Below are 16,850 nucleotides of genomic sequence, written 5' to 3'. Positions count from 1 at the left end.
GGTACAGCCGGACCTGATGGCATCTCACGTTGAGCAATCACAAAAGCTACGATTTGGGGATATGGATAGGGGCAGCCCAGTAGGTTATTTTTTAAACTGGTGAATATTATCTAAAGTGTGCCAAGAAACTGAAGCAATTGACACTTTAGAAATATATGTAATAGATTTGTCTAGAAGTGCTTTTGAAATTTGGAAAATAATGGGCCTGAACTGTATTCAGCTTCTCAAGGGAGAGGTAAATAAATTCTGTGATTTTGTGATGAAATAATCTTGAAAAGCTTTTCTACCGAGTTGACTTAAGATACTACATTTCATTTGCAGAGACAAGAATTATGAGCATGAGTTTATATTCTGGGAAGTATTTGTGATTTTCTTAGCATCATATTGCATCTTTGAGTTGCTGCAGAGTAGGATCTTTCAGTTTAAATTCTAAATTTGGAGCTTTATGCATTGCTTGCACTGCTGAATAGTAACTGTTTTGAAACAGTTATGCTGTCTGCTTTCTTGCATCTGCCTCTCAGAAGAACAGCACTGATGTTCTCCCAGAAGAAGCATTTAGAGTTCTGGTCAAGCATCTGGTGTTGCCTTCTCCAAATACATGCAGTGCTGTTTTCTTTGAAATACCTCTTAGAGACATTCTGTGTGAGAAACGGAAAATTTCAGAGCATTGACACAGAATTGACTCCTGCAAATAGCTTGAGATGATTGAAGGACAGATATAACAGTAGCCTTCAAATATTCTTTATAAAGCTGCTGCAGTCCCCCAGCTGTGGAGAAAGTGTCACGTAAGAGGTAGCATGGCTCAAACTGCAGTAGGGAATATTCAGGGTGAAAATTTGAGTACTTTTAATTTTAAGAGTAATCAGGGTAAAGCTGTGGTGTAGTTAGCCTGGGGTTTAGGCACAGGCTGAGAGATAGGAGATGGCATGAAACAGGCATGTGAGCATTTGCACTCTCACACAACCACCTCCTATGTGGAAGATGTTGGTCTGAAGGAAGCCACCAAGAATCAGTAATAAGCTTATTCAGCAAGGTGGGACACAAAGCAGCAAAATCACCCAGTGACACCACTGAGAATAATCTGCCAAAGTTGCTTCAGATTGGAATGGAAAATTATTGACATCTGCAACACTGATAAAAGCTGCAATTTTCATGCCAAAAGAGAGCATCATTCTTCTCTTAAGGTCTTTCTTGTTACTTGCAGGCACATACAGAATGCAGTCTTTTGGAGTGACTGTACTGAATGACCATTTAATGAGTCTGCCTTGAGTGCTTTCGATGTCTTTGCAATTTTCTATGATTGGAAATTTGCAAATTTCCATGACAAGGAAAGTATACCTTGTAAAATGCTAAATATGCTTTATAAAAAGGAAAGTGTTTTACATTGCCTTTCTTTTCTGTATTTGATGTTTTCATAAACATACTTCCATCACACTATTTTTATTTGAAACCATGGCAGTCCCACAGTGACTCACTTATGGCTGGCTAGACGTTCCTGCTCCGTGTGTGTATGTGTATGCAGGGGTGAAAGAGCTTTCTGTTCTCCTAGGTTCTGGTCTGGGCTCCAGTATGGGGAAAGGAAGCTTGCTGTCACTGGAGGCCTGGGTAAGAACCATGAACTCTGTGCCTTTTGTCTGCGTTATACATAATCTGTGGCTTTGCTGGAAAAAGTCCATCTGTTGCTCAGAAGTATTTGGGAAAGGTAGTTGGAGCGTTGCCAGGATTCTGCTTCTTTCCAGAGGTTTGTTTTTAAATTATTGTGTGGGAGGCCCTTCGTTTGCTTTGAGCAGTGTTCCCAGAGTGACCCCTCTCAGCATGTCTTTGATACACATCTGTGTATCTTCACATCATCACAGCTGTTGTTGAGGCAAGACTAAATGGTTCTCCTCTTCCCAGACTGCCAAGGCCATGACCTCTGCATGGCTCCAACAAATGCATAGGGCACAACTGCTGTAGTACTGCTGGAGTGTGGTTCCAGGGGTACAGAGTCACGCATGGGGCCCTGTGGCTGCCTGCCAGCCTTTCCACAAGGAGGTAACATCCAGGCAATTTGTGCTCAGGATGGCACAGCACATGTGGATACAAAGCAATGTGGGAAAACGGAGGAGAGAACTGTGATTATGTAGGTGCATCCACATGGCCATTAACCTTTAATTTATCCCCAGGTGAGCTTTGGTCTCTCCGTTTCAAAATAGTTAAAGGAGTCATTTAATTGTGTGATCCTGAGGAATCCTAATTTGAAGAAATGTGAGTTGTAGCATCTTTCCAGTATCTAAGGTGGGGCCTAAAAGAGAGCCAGAGACATACTTTTTTACAAGGACATGGTGATGGCTTTGAAATGAAAGAGAGTAGTCTTAGATTAGATATTAGAAAGAAATTCTTTACTGTGAGGATGGTAAGACACTGGGACAGGTTGCCCAGAGAAGTTGTGGATACCATCCACATCCCATCCCTGGAAGTGATCACTGCCAGGTTGGATGGGAACTGGAGATAATCGTGTAATTGTAACGTTATTCCAAATTATATTTCAATATGTACAGTATGTAGGTGCAAAACCATAATGATGTTCTTACAGGGCAGGAAAATAACAAGGAAACTCAGAGACAGGTGTGCCATGTGTTGTTGTAAAATCCCTTATAGTGAGTTTTCAAATCCACTGATTAAGGGAAGAGAGTTTATCTTCTTTAGTACTTACAGTTTCATGAGAAATACTCTACCCTTTAGCAAGCAGATCACAAAGCCAAGCTATTCCAGGATGAATAAGCTTCTCTCAATGTTTCTGTGGTTTCCAACAGCCGACATCTTTGCCTGATGATGGTATATTCTTTTTCCTGTTAAATCCCGCCTGCATTATATATATTTTATTTCATTACACCTCACCCTATTGTAACTTGATTAGCTCCTTTTAATTTTTTTTTAGACCATGTGAATTTTTTATAAGATATGACAGGTTAGTTTTGGATCTTATTCTCAGTGGAGGTCTAGATGCAATAAGAGATAAGTTGTGCCTAGGAACAAAGCTATCTGGTGTCACTACGCAGTAGTCCATTGATGTGGGAGGTACAAACTTACCTGCCAGGGAGCATGATGTGGAAGCCTGAACCTTTATTTTAAGGATTGTGAACAGCTCTTGAATAGACATGTTGGTTTGATTCATGCCATTGGGTGAGACGTTTTGAATGGGCTCAGGGTGAGCATAATTCCTTTTGAAAACAGGACTTCAGGAGTGTCTTGGGGTGACTGTATGATGCCTGTATCCCCAAATTGGCTGTTCTGTTAGTGTTGAATATTGAATTTTGCAGCTTTAAGACTGGTTCCAGGAGTGAAGTGGGGGGAAAGAAGAAGTGCAGAGTTTGTTATCAGAGACTGCACTTGCTCCCCCGCATTCTTGCTCACAGACTGGGTTGTCTGCAGTAGACAGCAGGAGAGAGCTCTCTTTTTGCTTTGGGTTAGTTTTTCTGGCTAGCTGAGGCAGAGAAGTTCCCTGGACTATTTGAACCTACTCTGGACTGAAAACCCAGAAGAGCAGCCTGAGCTCACACCTGTGGCCCACCAGGCCTGGCCTGGGCAGCAACGTTTCTCAGCGCCAGAGGGACTGAGAGCAGTCTGAGTGAGCCGGGCAACCCACGGAAAGAACTCTTCTAAATCTGTCATCTCTTCAAAGTGGCGAGAGGTTTTGCTGTTTAGTATTGTTCATTTTTTTTGTGCTGGGAAGTGTTTTGCCTGTTAAATAAAGAGTTTTTCTTTTTCCACTTCTCTCTGAGGAAATATTTTTCCCCAAACCAGCTGTGAGAAAGACTGCTTGAATCTGTTTCATAGAAAGACCCCATTCAGAAGTTTCCTCCCAAATTTGCACTAAACCAGGACAAATAGTTATTGGCGCCCAATGTCCGGTGAGAAAGTGGAAAAAAAAACCCTGTTCTGATTGCATTTGGTTGTACTTCTCTGTATCAGGGTAAAGCAGTCAGTAACCATGTTGTTTGAATTCATAATGTCTGTCGGGGTAGAAGCCTTTATGTGTCTCAGGTCCCTAGGCTTTTTTGAGGTTTTAATAACTTTCTGGTCTCTAGGCTTATTTTCTTATCCAGAGATGGGTCCAGTATTGTCCCTAACATGCAGTTTTTTCAGTAAAAGAGCACTAATTAAAATAACTATTGTGCTTGGGCTCAGTGAAAATAATTTATAAAAAGTTTATCAAGCTACTGGAGTTTGTTCCAGGTATTTGGTTCACGTTTTTTTCGTCCTACCCTGCATCCCAGTTCCAATAGCATGTTTTGGGGATTCATTAGTATTTGCACCCAGTTTGTTAGAAGAAGAGCAGGGGATGAGACTTTTCAGCCTTTCCTTTCCTTCTTCTCCTTTGAACCTGTTATTTTTTAAAAATGTTCAGTTTCCCCTGAATGTCAAGGACACCACCTTCCTGGTATTTCATCTGGTAAGCTTCATCCATACAGTCTGCAGCCTCTCTAGAATGAGGGCTGAGATGTCCAGAGGAGCTGATGGGACCCCTGACCCAGGGGTAGGCCCAGGCGTAAAAAATTCTGAGTAATGTGGGGAATGGGAGAGAATGGGCAGAACCCTGAAAGAATTTTCTAATCCCCCAGCCTGGGAATTTTCACCCAGATGAAGTGAGGAAATATCTGGAAGAGAAGTGCCATAATGATTCTAATGAGAAAAAGCTCATTGCAATAAACTAGGCCCTAGTATATGCTTATCGCACACTGCTAGATACTGTAGGGCAGCAGATAGAGGCCAAGGGGCAGGGAGATATATCAGCCAATACCCCAGTTACTCAAGTTGCAGCTAAACCAAACAGTAAGCATAAGCCACTGGCAGTTGCTGTGGGAAGGAAGCACACCAGCAAAACTGATCGGCCAGTGGACGATGATCCAGGGGAATGATCCTCAAAGCAGGCTTCCAATACAAAATCAGAAGTCAAAGCAACTGACACAAAATCAAAAGCCAATATTTAGTCCTTATCTCTGAAAGACCTTCGTGGCCTGAGAAAGGATTACACCAGACAACCTAATAAATCTATGATTAGTTAGCTAGTCCATCTCTGAAATGCTGCAGGTGAGGCTGCAATTCTGGATTGATACTGAAGCAAGGCATTTGGGATCCGTGTCGCATGATCCGGTTATTGACCAAGGAATGATGATGGGGGGCTAATCCTCAGTCTCTGGGCATGAGTCCTGGGAAGTGTGGCACAAAGATATTTGTGTGCAGACGATCTCTATATACAGCAAACCCAGTAAAAGACCATAGAACAAGGGATTCAACGCTTGAAAAAATAACAGTAGCAGAGACTGTGTTTTCAAATGGCCTAACAACTAAGAATCCAGATTTGGTATCATGTACGTCCGTGATGTAGCAAAAACTTACACGACTTGGGTCACAAGAATACACTTCTGCTTTAAAAATAATGAAACGGAATGACAGGGAAGAAACTGTGCTTGATATGACGAAGAAGCTCCGAGCATATGCAAATGCTGTACATGGCCCAACACATGCCAGAATCGCAACTGTGAAAACATGTCTACAAAAAAAGAGAAACTAAAATAAAGGAAAACCACAAAAAACTTAGAAAAGAGATAAAAGAGGGCTTTCTCCAAATCTCAGCTGTACAAATCAAAAGTTCTGGCCCTAAATGTAAACATTTGAAGAGAGAAGAGCCTTCTCACAAGCCAAGTTGTGGTCTTTCCTGCATGATTCTAAAAAAACATGAAGAAGTGGAATGAAAAATCTACTGTTGCTCTGGTAAAACAAGTGCTTGAGTTGCAAGACAGCAAGATGCAGAGAGGAAGTTCCACCAGAAAGGAAGCAGGTCCAGTAGCCTGTAGCCAAACTGCCAGGTATGATGATGATGATGACATGTCCAATCTCCTTGAAGGAACCTCCAAGACATATGCCCAGGGAAAGAAGAATAACCAGGCTTAGAGGGGCCCTGTCTCTAGCCAAGTAAAGGTTGAAAAAAAACATGTTTTTTGAACTGTGTAAATTCGTTGGCCTGGCACATCTGAAACACAAAAATATAAAACCTTGTTCGACACTAGTTTGCAGTGCATACTAATGCCATCAAGACATGTGGGGACAGAATCTGTTTCTATTGCTGGCGTGACAGGGGGATCACAGAACTTTAGTGAAAGATGAGGTGAACCTGACTGGAAATAAGTAAAAGAAACATCTTATTGTGACTGACCCAGAGGCCCCACGCATTTTGGGCATAGACTTCCTCCAAAATGAGTATTTCAGAAATCCAAAAGGATTCAGGTGAGCTTTTGGAATAACTGCTGTAGAAGCAGAGGACATTAAATGATTAAACACCTTGTCTCGACTGTCAGAGAACCCATCTGCAGTGGGACTCCTAAAAGTAGAGAAACAACAAGTACTAATTGCCACCTCGGTGGTGCACCACCGGCAGTACCAGACGAATGGAAATGTCATGATCCCCATCCACAAGATGATCTGTGAGCTAGAAAGCCAACAAATAGTCAGCAAAACCCACTCACCCTTCAATAGCCCCATCTGGCCTGTGCAAGACTAATGGAGAATAAAGACTGACTGTAGACTATCGTACATTAATTAAAGTAACTCCACCGCTAAGTGCTGCCGTGCCAGACATGCTGGAAGTGCGAGCTGGAGTCCAAGGCAGCAAAGTGGTATGCCACTATTGACATTGCCAATGCATTTTTTCTCCAATCCTCTGGCAGCAGAGTGCAGGCCTCAGTTTACTTTCACCTGGACAAACATGCAGTACACCTGGAACTGACTGCCCCAGGGGTGGAAACACAACCCCACCATCTGCCATGGACTGATCCAGGCTGCACTGAAAAAAGGTAAGGCTCCAGAACATTTGCAGTACATTGATAATGTCATTGTGTAAAAGAATACAGCAGCTGACATATTTAAAAAAGGAAAAAAAAATCCAGACTCTCCTGAAAGCAGGTTTTGCCATCAAGAAATGCAAAGTCAAAGGACCTGCCTGAAAAATCCAGTTCCTGGGAGTAAAGTGGCAAAACGAACAGCTAGACATTCCCGCTAAGGTCATCAACAAGATAACCACAATGCCTCCACCAACCAGCAGAAAAGAAACACAAGCTTTCTTAAGTGCCATAGATTTTTGAAAAAGGTACATTCCTGAGTACAGCCAGATTGTGAGCTCTCTTTACTTGGTTACCCGTAAAAAAACCCATTTCCACTAGGGCCCTAAACAACAACAAGCCTTCACCCAGATCAAACAGGAAATCGCTCATGAAGTAGCCCTAGGCCCAGTCAGGATGGAACCAAAAGTGAAAAATGTGTTGTACTCTACCGCTAGGAGCCATGGTTTGTCCTGGAGCCTTTGGCAAAAAGTGCCTGATAAGACTCAAGGCCAGCCATTGGGATTTTGGAGTCGAAGTTACAGAAAGTCCAAAGCCAGCTACACTCCCACAGAGAAGAAAATCTTGGCCGCCTATGAAGGAGTTCAAGCCATCTCAGAGGTGATTGGCACAGAAGCACAATTCCTAATAACTTGACTACCAGTGCTGGGGCAGATGTTCAAAGCAAAAGAAGGGAGGGGGAGGGGGAGGGGGAAGGGGAGGGGGAGGGGGAGGGGGAGGGGGAGGGGGAGAGGAGAGGAGAGGAGAGGAGAGGAGAGGAGAGGAGAGGAGAGGAGAGGAGAGGAGAGGAGAGGAGAGGAGAGGAGAGGAGAGGAGAGGAGAGGAGAGGAGAGGAGAGGAGAGGAGAGGAGAGGAGAGGAGAGGAGAGGAGAGGAGAGGAGAGGAGAGGAGAGGAGAGGAGAGGAGAGGAGAGGAGAGGAGAGGAGAGGAGAGGAGAGGAGAGGAGAGGAGAGGAGAGGAGAGGAGAGGAGAGGAGAGGAGAGGAGAGGAGAGGAGAGGAGAGGAGAGGGAGTCTGTGGCCAAAAGGGACTGGAACTGAGCTATACTGTTCTGTTTTGTTGTCAATTTTTATAGCTGCTGTTGTTTCTGCTATTTTGCCTTGTTACATATCAGGAAAGAACTGTTATTCCTATCCCCATATCTCCTGCCTGACAGCCTCTGATTTGAAACTAAAATAATTAGAAGGGAGGGGGTTGCACTCTGCATCTCAGAAAAGAGGTTCTCGCCTTTCCTTAGAAAGATACCTGTCTTTCAAACCAAGACACATGTAGATGCCCATGTCCCCAAAAGTGAAACTAATAAAGAATGCCAAAACAACAAGCAAGTAGATCAGGCTACACAGATAAAAGTATCAAAAATAAACTTAAATTGGCAGCACAAAAAAAAGTTGTTCCTAACCTGATAGGCCCATGATGCCTCAGGTCATCAGGGCAAAGATGCCACCTATAAGTGGGCACAAAACCAAAGAGTAAATCTAGCCATAGACAACATTTCTCAAGTTATCCATGACTATGAGAGGTGTGCTGCCATCAAGCAGGCCAAACACGCTACATGTTGACCATAGTAAAAAGCCACCACTAAATAGTTAAAACCTACCCTATGCCTCACACCACTGCCCAGAACACCATCTTAAGTCTCAAAAAGCAAGTCTTGTAAAAGCATAGTACTCCTGAGAAAATTAAGTCAAACAACAGAACTCATTTCAAAAATAGCCTTATAAACACCTGGGTAAGGGAACATGGCATTAAGTGAGTGTACCATATCCCCTACTGTGGACACACACATTTAGCGAGCTAGGGAATTACAGTTTGGAAATTCTTTTTCAGGCCTGAATTTCTCCTGACTCTCATTCCCAGGCTGATAAGCTGACTACAGCTTCAGTTAGGGGGGAAGTCTCCCAAGGTGATAATATGGTGAAAAACAGTGGAATTCATAATAAAGATTAACAACTGGTGTTTTTCCTGTGGGACACATCCTGAGGTACGGTCCCATAGATGTTTTTCCCAATTGTCCAATGAGCTACTGTCCTGTCCTAGCTCCAGGTAATATGCTTTAAATACGGGCTTTTGTTCAATAAAGTTGGCCTTTTTTCCCTATGGAGGTCCATGTGTGTTGCTGTCCTTTCTTTCTCTCCCTCTTTTTTCAGTGCAGTAACCACACCCTACCATGCGCCAGCTGCAGGCAAAGCAGAAAAGTACAATAGACTGTTAAAAATCATCTTAAAATCATTGAGTAAAAAATATTTTAAAAATTAGAAACAGCATTTAACAAAGGCCACCTAGTTAGTTAATACCTGAGGCTCCACCAACCAAGCAGGACCTGTGCAGTCTGAGTCCTTACATACAGTAGACAAAAATAAAGTCCCAGTGGTACATGCCAAAAGTTTGTTAAAAAAATAAAACAAATAGTTTAAATCAATTCTGCCTCAAATATAGACAAACCCATTCATGGGATTGTCTTTTCCCAGGAACCAAGTTGTACATAGTAAATAATACAAAAAGATTAAATAAAAAATCTAATTATTGAATGAAAACTGTATGTAAATATTGCTATTAAATGTCGCTGTCATTGTTGTCTATAGATGTATCTTTTATATATATATATGTATAATGTATATATTTATAAAACTAGAATATGTATTAAATACAGTAGTAAGCTAACAATATAGAGATAAGGGGTGAAATGTCTTGGGGTGACTGTATGATGCCTGTATCCCCAAATTGGCTGTTCTGTTAGTGTTGAATATTGAATTTTGCAGCTTTAAGACTGGTTCCAGGAGTGAAGTGGGGGGAAAGAAGAAGTGCAGAGTTTGTTATCAGAGACTGCACTTGCTCCCCCGCATTCTTGCTCACAGACTGGGTTGTCTGCAGTAGACAGCAGGAGAGAGCTCTCTTTTTGCTTTGGGTTAGTTTTTCTGGCTAGCTGAGGCAGAGAAGCTCCCAGGACTTTGTTTTTTTTTTTTTTCCTTTCCCCGGGAACAGTTTGAACCTACTCTGGACTGAAAACCCAGAAGAGCAGCCTGAGCTCACACCTGTGGCCCACCAGGCCTGGCCTGGGCCACGGCATTTCCCAGCGCCTGAGGGACTGAGAGCAACCTGAGTGAGCCGGGCAACCCACGGAAAGAACTCTTCTAAATCTGTCATCTCTTCAAAGTGGCGAGAGGTTTTACTGTTTAGTATTGTTCATTTTTGTGCTGGGAAGTGTTTTGCCTGTTAAATAAAGAGTTTTTCTTTTTCCACTTCTCTCTGAGGAAATATTTTTCCCTGAACCAATTAAAAAAAAATTGCTTGAATCTGTTTCATAAAAAAACCCCATTCAGCAGTTTCCTCTCAAATTTACCCTAAACCAAAACAAGGAGAAATATATCTCTGCAGCTAATCGAGTAGTACTAGTAGTTAATAACCTTAACAATAAAAGTCTTCTTTCAAAGTTTTAACCCATTTATACAAGTCTCATATGTTTCAAGGATGCCATCTTATTTTATTGAGAGGAATGTTAAATTTGTCTTTACAAATGAGTTGTGGATCAGCCTATAGATAAGGCTAGCACTGAGAGATAAAAGAAACAATGGGATGGATTCCACTGATTGATGAATGGAAAGAGATATTTGCCTTTACAAACAAACTGTAGGGCTGCTGATAAATGAAATTGGATATCGAAAGATGAAAGAAGCAACGGGGGGAAAACTATGAATTCTATAAGAATTAAAAATTAAAAGGGAGTGTTATACATTAGAGGGGAATTTCAGGTATCAGGCGTTCCGGGAAGTCTGTGCCTCTCAAATACCTAAGCCAATGGGGAAAGAGAGAGGGAAATGCGGCCGGGAAAATAGGATAAAAAGGAGGCTGCGTCCTCCGAAAATTTGAGAGATCCCAGGGGAATGTCCCATGGCCTCTCCCTTTATTCGAATAAAGCAAAAAGGACTCCTCTGTCTCCTTTTTGGACATAAACCTCTGGTGTTTGTGGATTAATTTTCCTGACAATTTGGGGGCTCGTCCGGGATCTTTCCACCGTCCGGGGTGGTGGGCGGCGAGCGGAGCTGAAGGCGCGCCTCACCCAGTTTCGGTGATCAGCTCCCCTTGGTGCCGGCTGGCACCGGGCGATTGATTGGGTTCCCAAGACTGTCCAGGAGACAGACGAGTGGCGGACCAGGGGGGTCCGTGAAGAGTCCGCAGGGAAGGACCACTGAAAATCTCACCGGTGAGTAAAATGGGATCTTCGGGGAGCAAACCTGGGAGGGCACCCATGGAGGGTAGCACAGGTAAACCTGGGAGGGCACCCATGGAGGGTAGCACAGGTAAAACGGGGCACCCAGAGAGGGTTGGAAAGGTAAAGCCGCGAAGGGGCCCCGGCAAATGGGATGACGATCCCATAATACCCCCGGAGAGTCCCTTGGGGAGAATGCTGAGGTCTTGGGACAGATTGTATATTCACCCAGAAGTAACTATGGAAATTATGGTAAAATATTGTTATTTTGTGTGGCCAGAGTATAAGCTGGCAAGGGGACTTATATGGCCACCTTATGGAACAGATAAAATTCATTTGTGTAGAATTTTGTGGAGGTATCTAGAGGAGAATTGGAGTGGATGGATTGAAAGGGAATGTGGATTAATATGGGTCAGACAAGAAACAAGAGAAATTTATGTGTTAAGAAAAAAAAGGAGAAGAGGAAAAAGAGGAGGAAGAGGAAAGTGGTGAGGATTGGGATGTTTTTCAGCACCTTCCCCCGTCTTGTCCTCCAGTGTTGCCAGCTGCAGGTCGTCTGTATCCTCAACTTTCAGAGCAAGGGGATCAGGAAAATGTTATTCCTACAGCCCCACCTGAGAAGGATAATGGTGTAGGGGGAGGGGAGCAGCATGTTGTATCACCCCCCAGAACTAGAAGAGGAACTCAGTTTAGGGCATCAGAAGTCCCCCAAGAGACAGGGGTACACCAGATGCCACTCCGTCAAGTTCCTTTGGGGGGTCAAGGGGGAGGATTTGGGTTTGTAATTGTACCACTCACTACCCAGGATATAAGAGGGTTGAAAAAAGAATTACCCCCATATTTGGATGATCCCATAGGGGTGGGGGAAAAGATAGAGGAATATTTGGGAAATGCGGATTATACATGGAAGGATTGGGATTTTCTTTTGGGAATTTTGTTTGGGTCATCAGAGAAACGAATGATTTTGCAGAAAGCTCGGCAGCTGTGGGAGGATGAACACCCACAAGCAGCAGGGGGGGCTGGACCCAATGCACCTACGGTGGATGATGCCATCCCCCAGGCAGACCCCCAGTGGGACCCAAATAACCAGGCCAGTCTGGCTCGCCTTCGCGATTACCGTGCTTATTTGATCAGGGCAATCAAGTCTGCGGCTCCCAGAACTAACAACATAGCTAAGGCTATGTCGTTAGAGCAGGAGAAACAGGAAAGCCCCTCTCATTGGTTGGAGAGGATTAGGGATGCCTTGAGGAAGCACGGGGGGATGGATCCTGAAGGGCCAGCCTTTAACACATTGCTTAAAGTACAATTTGTTACTAAAGCCTGGCCTGATATACGGAAAGGAGTACAGAAAGATGAAGAGTGGCAGAATAAGCCTCTAGAGGAATTGGTTAGAAAAACACAGCAGATATATGTAAGAAGGGATGAGGAAAAGGCAAAAGCTAAAGCAAAGATAATGGCAGAGTTTTTGCAGCCCCAGAGGAGTAAACCGCAGGGTCCAAGGGGTCCCCAGGGACAGAGGGGACGGGGTCGGCCACAAGGAAGGGGCAGAGGGATTCCCTCCTCGGCAGGGGACAGCCGACCCAAACAGCGGCTGGGGAAGAACCAGTGTGCTATCTGCAGGGCAGAAGGGCATTGGAAAAACGAGTGTCCGCAAAAACAGCTGGACCCTCAGGAGGAGGAAGTCCAGAGGATAATGGAAATGGATTGTTAGGGGTGTCAGGGGCTCCTATTATACCAAGGACCCACCACTCAGGAGCCCTTGATAACTTTTAAGGTGGGTCCGGATCGAGAGGAGGTGTGTTTTTTGGTAGACACGGGGGCCTCTCGGTCCACCTTAAATTTTATACCTAAGGGGGGGAAATTGTCAAAAAGATCCTTGGTTATTCAAGGAGTAAGCGGGAAGGATGAGCGAGTGCATTTTATTCAACCGCTGTTAATAGATGTGGGGGACAGATTTGAACTGCATGAATTCTTGTTTGTTCCTAATTGTGATTGTAATTTACTGGGAAGAGATTTGATGGCTAGAATGGGAATGCAAATTAGCATTGTAAGAAGTGACACGGAGTCCGAAACTGTGATATCTTTGTGTAAAATGTCTGAAAAGGCTTATGCTAAAATAAATCCAGAAGTATGGGCAGCTCCAGGGAAATATGGGAAACTGGACATAGAGCCTCTCCAAATTACTTTGAAGCAACCAGGACAAGTGGTGTCTAAAAAGCAATACCCTCTTTCAAGGGAGGGAAAGAAGGGGTTACAGCCTGTTATTGAGTCCCTGCTAAAAGCAGGTCTTTTAGAGCCGTGTATGTCTCCCTATAACACTCCTATCCTGCCGGTTAAGAAACCAGATGGAACCTACAGAATGGTGCAGGATTTAAGAATAATAAATGAGATTGTCAAACCAAGGCATCCCACAGTTCCAGATCCATACACAATCCTAAATCAAATCCCTTCTTCACATCAGTATTATTCTGTACTGGATTTGAAGGATGCTTTCTGGGGGCGTCCAATCACAGAAGATAGTAAACAGTATTTTGCTTTTGAGTGGGAACAGGAGGAAGGAAGGAAAATGATAAAACAACAATTGACATGGACAGTACTCCCTCAAGGATATACAGAGTCACCAGTTCTGTTTGGGCAAGCTTTGCAGAAAATATTAAGAGAGTTTACTCCACCCTTAGGAGTCAAGTTGTTGCAGTATGTAGATGATTTGCTCTTATCAGGGGAACAGGAAAAGGTGGTTGAAGAGGCTACTGTAAAGCTGCTTAATTTTCTTGCAAAAAAAGGGACTTAGAGTATCCAAAAAGAAAGCACAGTTAGTAGAAAAGAAGGTCAAATATTTGGGACACATTCTGTCCGAAGGGTTACGGTGTATTGATCCAGAAAGGATACAAGGGATTTTACAGGTACCATTACCCCAGACTAAAAAGGAGTTACGGCAGTTTTTAGGGTTGGTGGGGTACTGTAGAGCATGGATCGAGGATTTTTCTGTGGTGGCCAGACCTTTATATAACTTTTTAACTCAAAACAGTCCTAATGTTGTGGTATGGACACCAGAAGGAGAGAAAAGCTTTAAGAAATTAAAAGACAAATTGGTTAAGGCCCCAGTCTTGGCTCTTCCAGACGCAGAAAAAGAATTTCAGCTATATGTGGATGTCAAACAGGGTCATGCTAAAGGAATTTTGGTACAAGAGCATGGGGGAACACGAAGGCCTGTTGCCTATTTTTCTAAGTTGTTAGACCCGGTGGCCAGAGGCTGGCCCCTTTGTCTGCAGAACTGTGCAGCCACAGCTCTGATGGTGGCTGAGGCCCGAAAGCTGACAAGGGGAGGGTATCTCATTGTTAAAGTCCCACATCAGATTAAAGCTTTGTTAACTGAGAGAGCCTCTAAGTGGATGACGAGTGCTCGATTATTACAGTATGAATCTTGTTTAATGGAACAGGAGGATTTAGAATTTAAAGGTGGGGAAATTTTTAATCCAGCCTCTTATTTAAATGGCCCTGGAGAAAAGGGGGGCCAGGAAGAAATCCATGATTGTATCCAGGTTATAGACCTCCAGACACGGGCTAGGGAAGATCTACGGGATATTCCCTGGCCTGAGGGAGAGAATGTGTTCATTGATGGGTCCTCCAAGGTGGTAGAAGGGAAACGATTTACAGGATACTCTATCGTGAATGGGAAGCAATTAAGGGAAGGGGGGAGGTTACCAGCCACTTGGTCAGCTCAGACAGCAGAGCTGTACGCGCTTGTGAGAGCCTGTGAATTATACCAGGACAAGACAGTAAACATATTTACTGATTCTAAATATGCATATGGGGTAATACATGCATTTGGAAAACTATGGGAAGAAAGAGGTTTATTAAGCTGCAGAGGAAAGACATTAGCTCACGAGAACTTAATCTCTCGCCTATTGGAGGCAGTGAATTTACCAAAAAAGGTGGCGATAATCCACATTAAGGGGCATCAGGCAGGATGGTCGGAGGAGGCAATAGGAAACCAACTGGCTGATGAAGAAGCTCGCAAAGCTGCATTGTTGCCAGAAGTCTCTAAGATCCTGCCTATGCTCCCAGTAACTGCACCGCTGCCAGAGAAACTCTCTTTTCCACCAGAGGAACTTGAGATAATTAAAAAGAGTGGGGCAGAGAAAAGAGAAAATAATTGGTTTACAAGGGATGGTAAGCAGTGGATACCAAAAGCTCTAGCCTTACAATTGTTAAAACAGCTTCATGAAGGGAGTCATTGGGGCTCCCGAGGACTGGCAGAAGCCTTCCTCAAAATGTACGCTGCTGTTGGTCTCTTTAGCCTGGCAAAGCGAGCCACTGAAGGTTGTTTGACTTGTGCTAAAACCAACAACAAAGTTACAAAGAAACTGGCCAGGGGAGGGAGGCGTTGGGCAGTACGTCCCTTCCAGAGATGCCAGGTGGATTTTACTGAAATGCCTCGAGTGGCAAGATTTAAATATCTTCTGGTAATAGTATGTCAATTAACCGGGTGGCCAGAAGCATTTCCAACTGTGTCAGCAACTACAGGATCAGTTGTTAAAATATTTTTGGAACAAATAATTCCAAGATATGGGATGGTGGAAGCAATAGATTCAGATAGGGGAACTCATTTTACAGGAAAAATTCTTCAAGGAGTTATGACTGCTTTAGGGATACAGTGGAACCTCCACACCCCCTGGCATCCACAAAGTTCAGGCCAGGTTGAGAGGATGAATGGAGAAATAAAGAAACACCTCCTAAAGCTGGTGATAGAAACTAAAATGCCATGGGTACGGCTCCTGCCCCTGGCTTTAGCAAGGATAAGAGCCAGACCCAGGGGAGATATTCAGTTATCTCCCTTTGAATTGATGTTTGGAATTCCTTACCCTTGTAATTCTCAGCCGAGTGGGAGGATAGAGATAAGTGATGTGTATTTAAAACAATATGTGGCTCGGATACTGTCTCCTGTGAAATCTCTTCGACAGGAAGCTCAGCTGGCACAGACCCTGCCTTTGGACTTTGCTGTTCACAACATCCAACCGGGAGACTGGGTCCTAGTTAAGGAGTGGAAAGAAGCACCACTGGTGGCGAAGTGGCGTGGACCTTTCCAGGTGTTGCTGACCACAGAAACAGCCGTCAAGACAGCTGAACACGGGTGGACCCATCACACTCGGATCAAGGTCTCTGCAGCCCCAGAGATTTGGACATCTCAGCTGGAGGAGAAGGACGGGAAGCCGCGACTGACACTCCGCAAGAGTGGACTGGAGCAGTAGCCAGTGCGTCGACATCGGGGGAAGCCTCGTGTGCCCACCCACAGAGTGCCTGCTGAAATAGCCTGTGTGGGCATCCCTCCTCTCAGATCTCCAGTCACTGGGGGCCAACCCTTGCTGTCATTGTTTTCTTTATGTTAAGCCGTTTCTGTGCCTTCGCTCGCCACAGGTGGTGTGAAAGACAAAGTGAAAGTAAAAATTAAGTTAGGAAATTAGATTACACAATCAGAATGTTTCTCTTAATAATGTTACCTTTATATTATCAGTTAGGTTGGGGCCAAGAATGGGAAAATAATTTTTTTACCTTAGGAGAAGAAGTAGCAAAAACCTTTAACCTTAGCAATTGTTGGGTCTGTGGAGGGCCAGGGGGATCTGAAAACTGGCCATGGGTGGCCAGCCCAGTTGAACCTAAATGGTGGATTAGCACCCTGAGTGAGGTCCGTAATGGAACAGGATTTTGGGATGAAGAAGGAAGTCCATGGCGGCTTCATTCTTCTGAAAGAGGCACATACTG

General features: G+C 44.0%; 1 long non-coding RNA gene across 1 annotated transcript; it reads left to right on the top strand.

Annotated features, from left to right (window-relative positions):
* Positions 1-50: 50 nt before the first annotated feature.
* LOC148223691 (uncharacterized) lies at positions 51-10,119 on the top strand. Its single transcript, XR_015803983.1, has 2 exons — positions 51-7,481; positions 8,708-10,119. It is a non-coding gene; the product is annotated as an uncharacterized LOC148223691 (long non-coding RNA).
* Positions 10,120-16,850: the final 6,731 nt, after the last annotated feature.

Source organism: Sturnus vulgaris, chromosome 5, assembly GCF_052056855.1.
Source record: "Sturnus vulgaris isolate bStuVul1 chromosome 5, bStuVul1.hap1, whole genome shotgun sequence".
In the NCBI taxonomy this organism is placed as follows: Eukaryota; Metazoa; Chordata; class Aves; order Passeriformes; family Sturnidae; genus Sturnus; species Sturnus vulgaris.
Note: the sequence above shows the minus strand (reverse complement) of the source record. Positions and strands in the feature narration are given on the sequence as shown.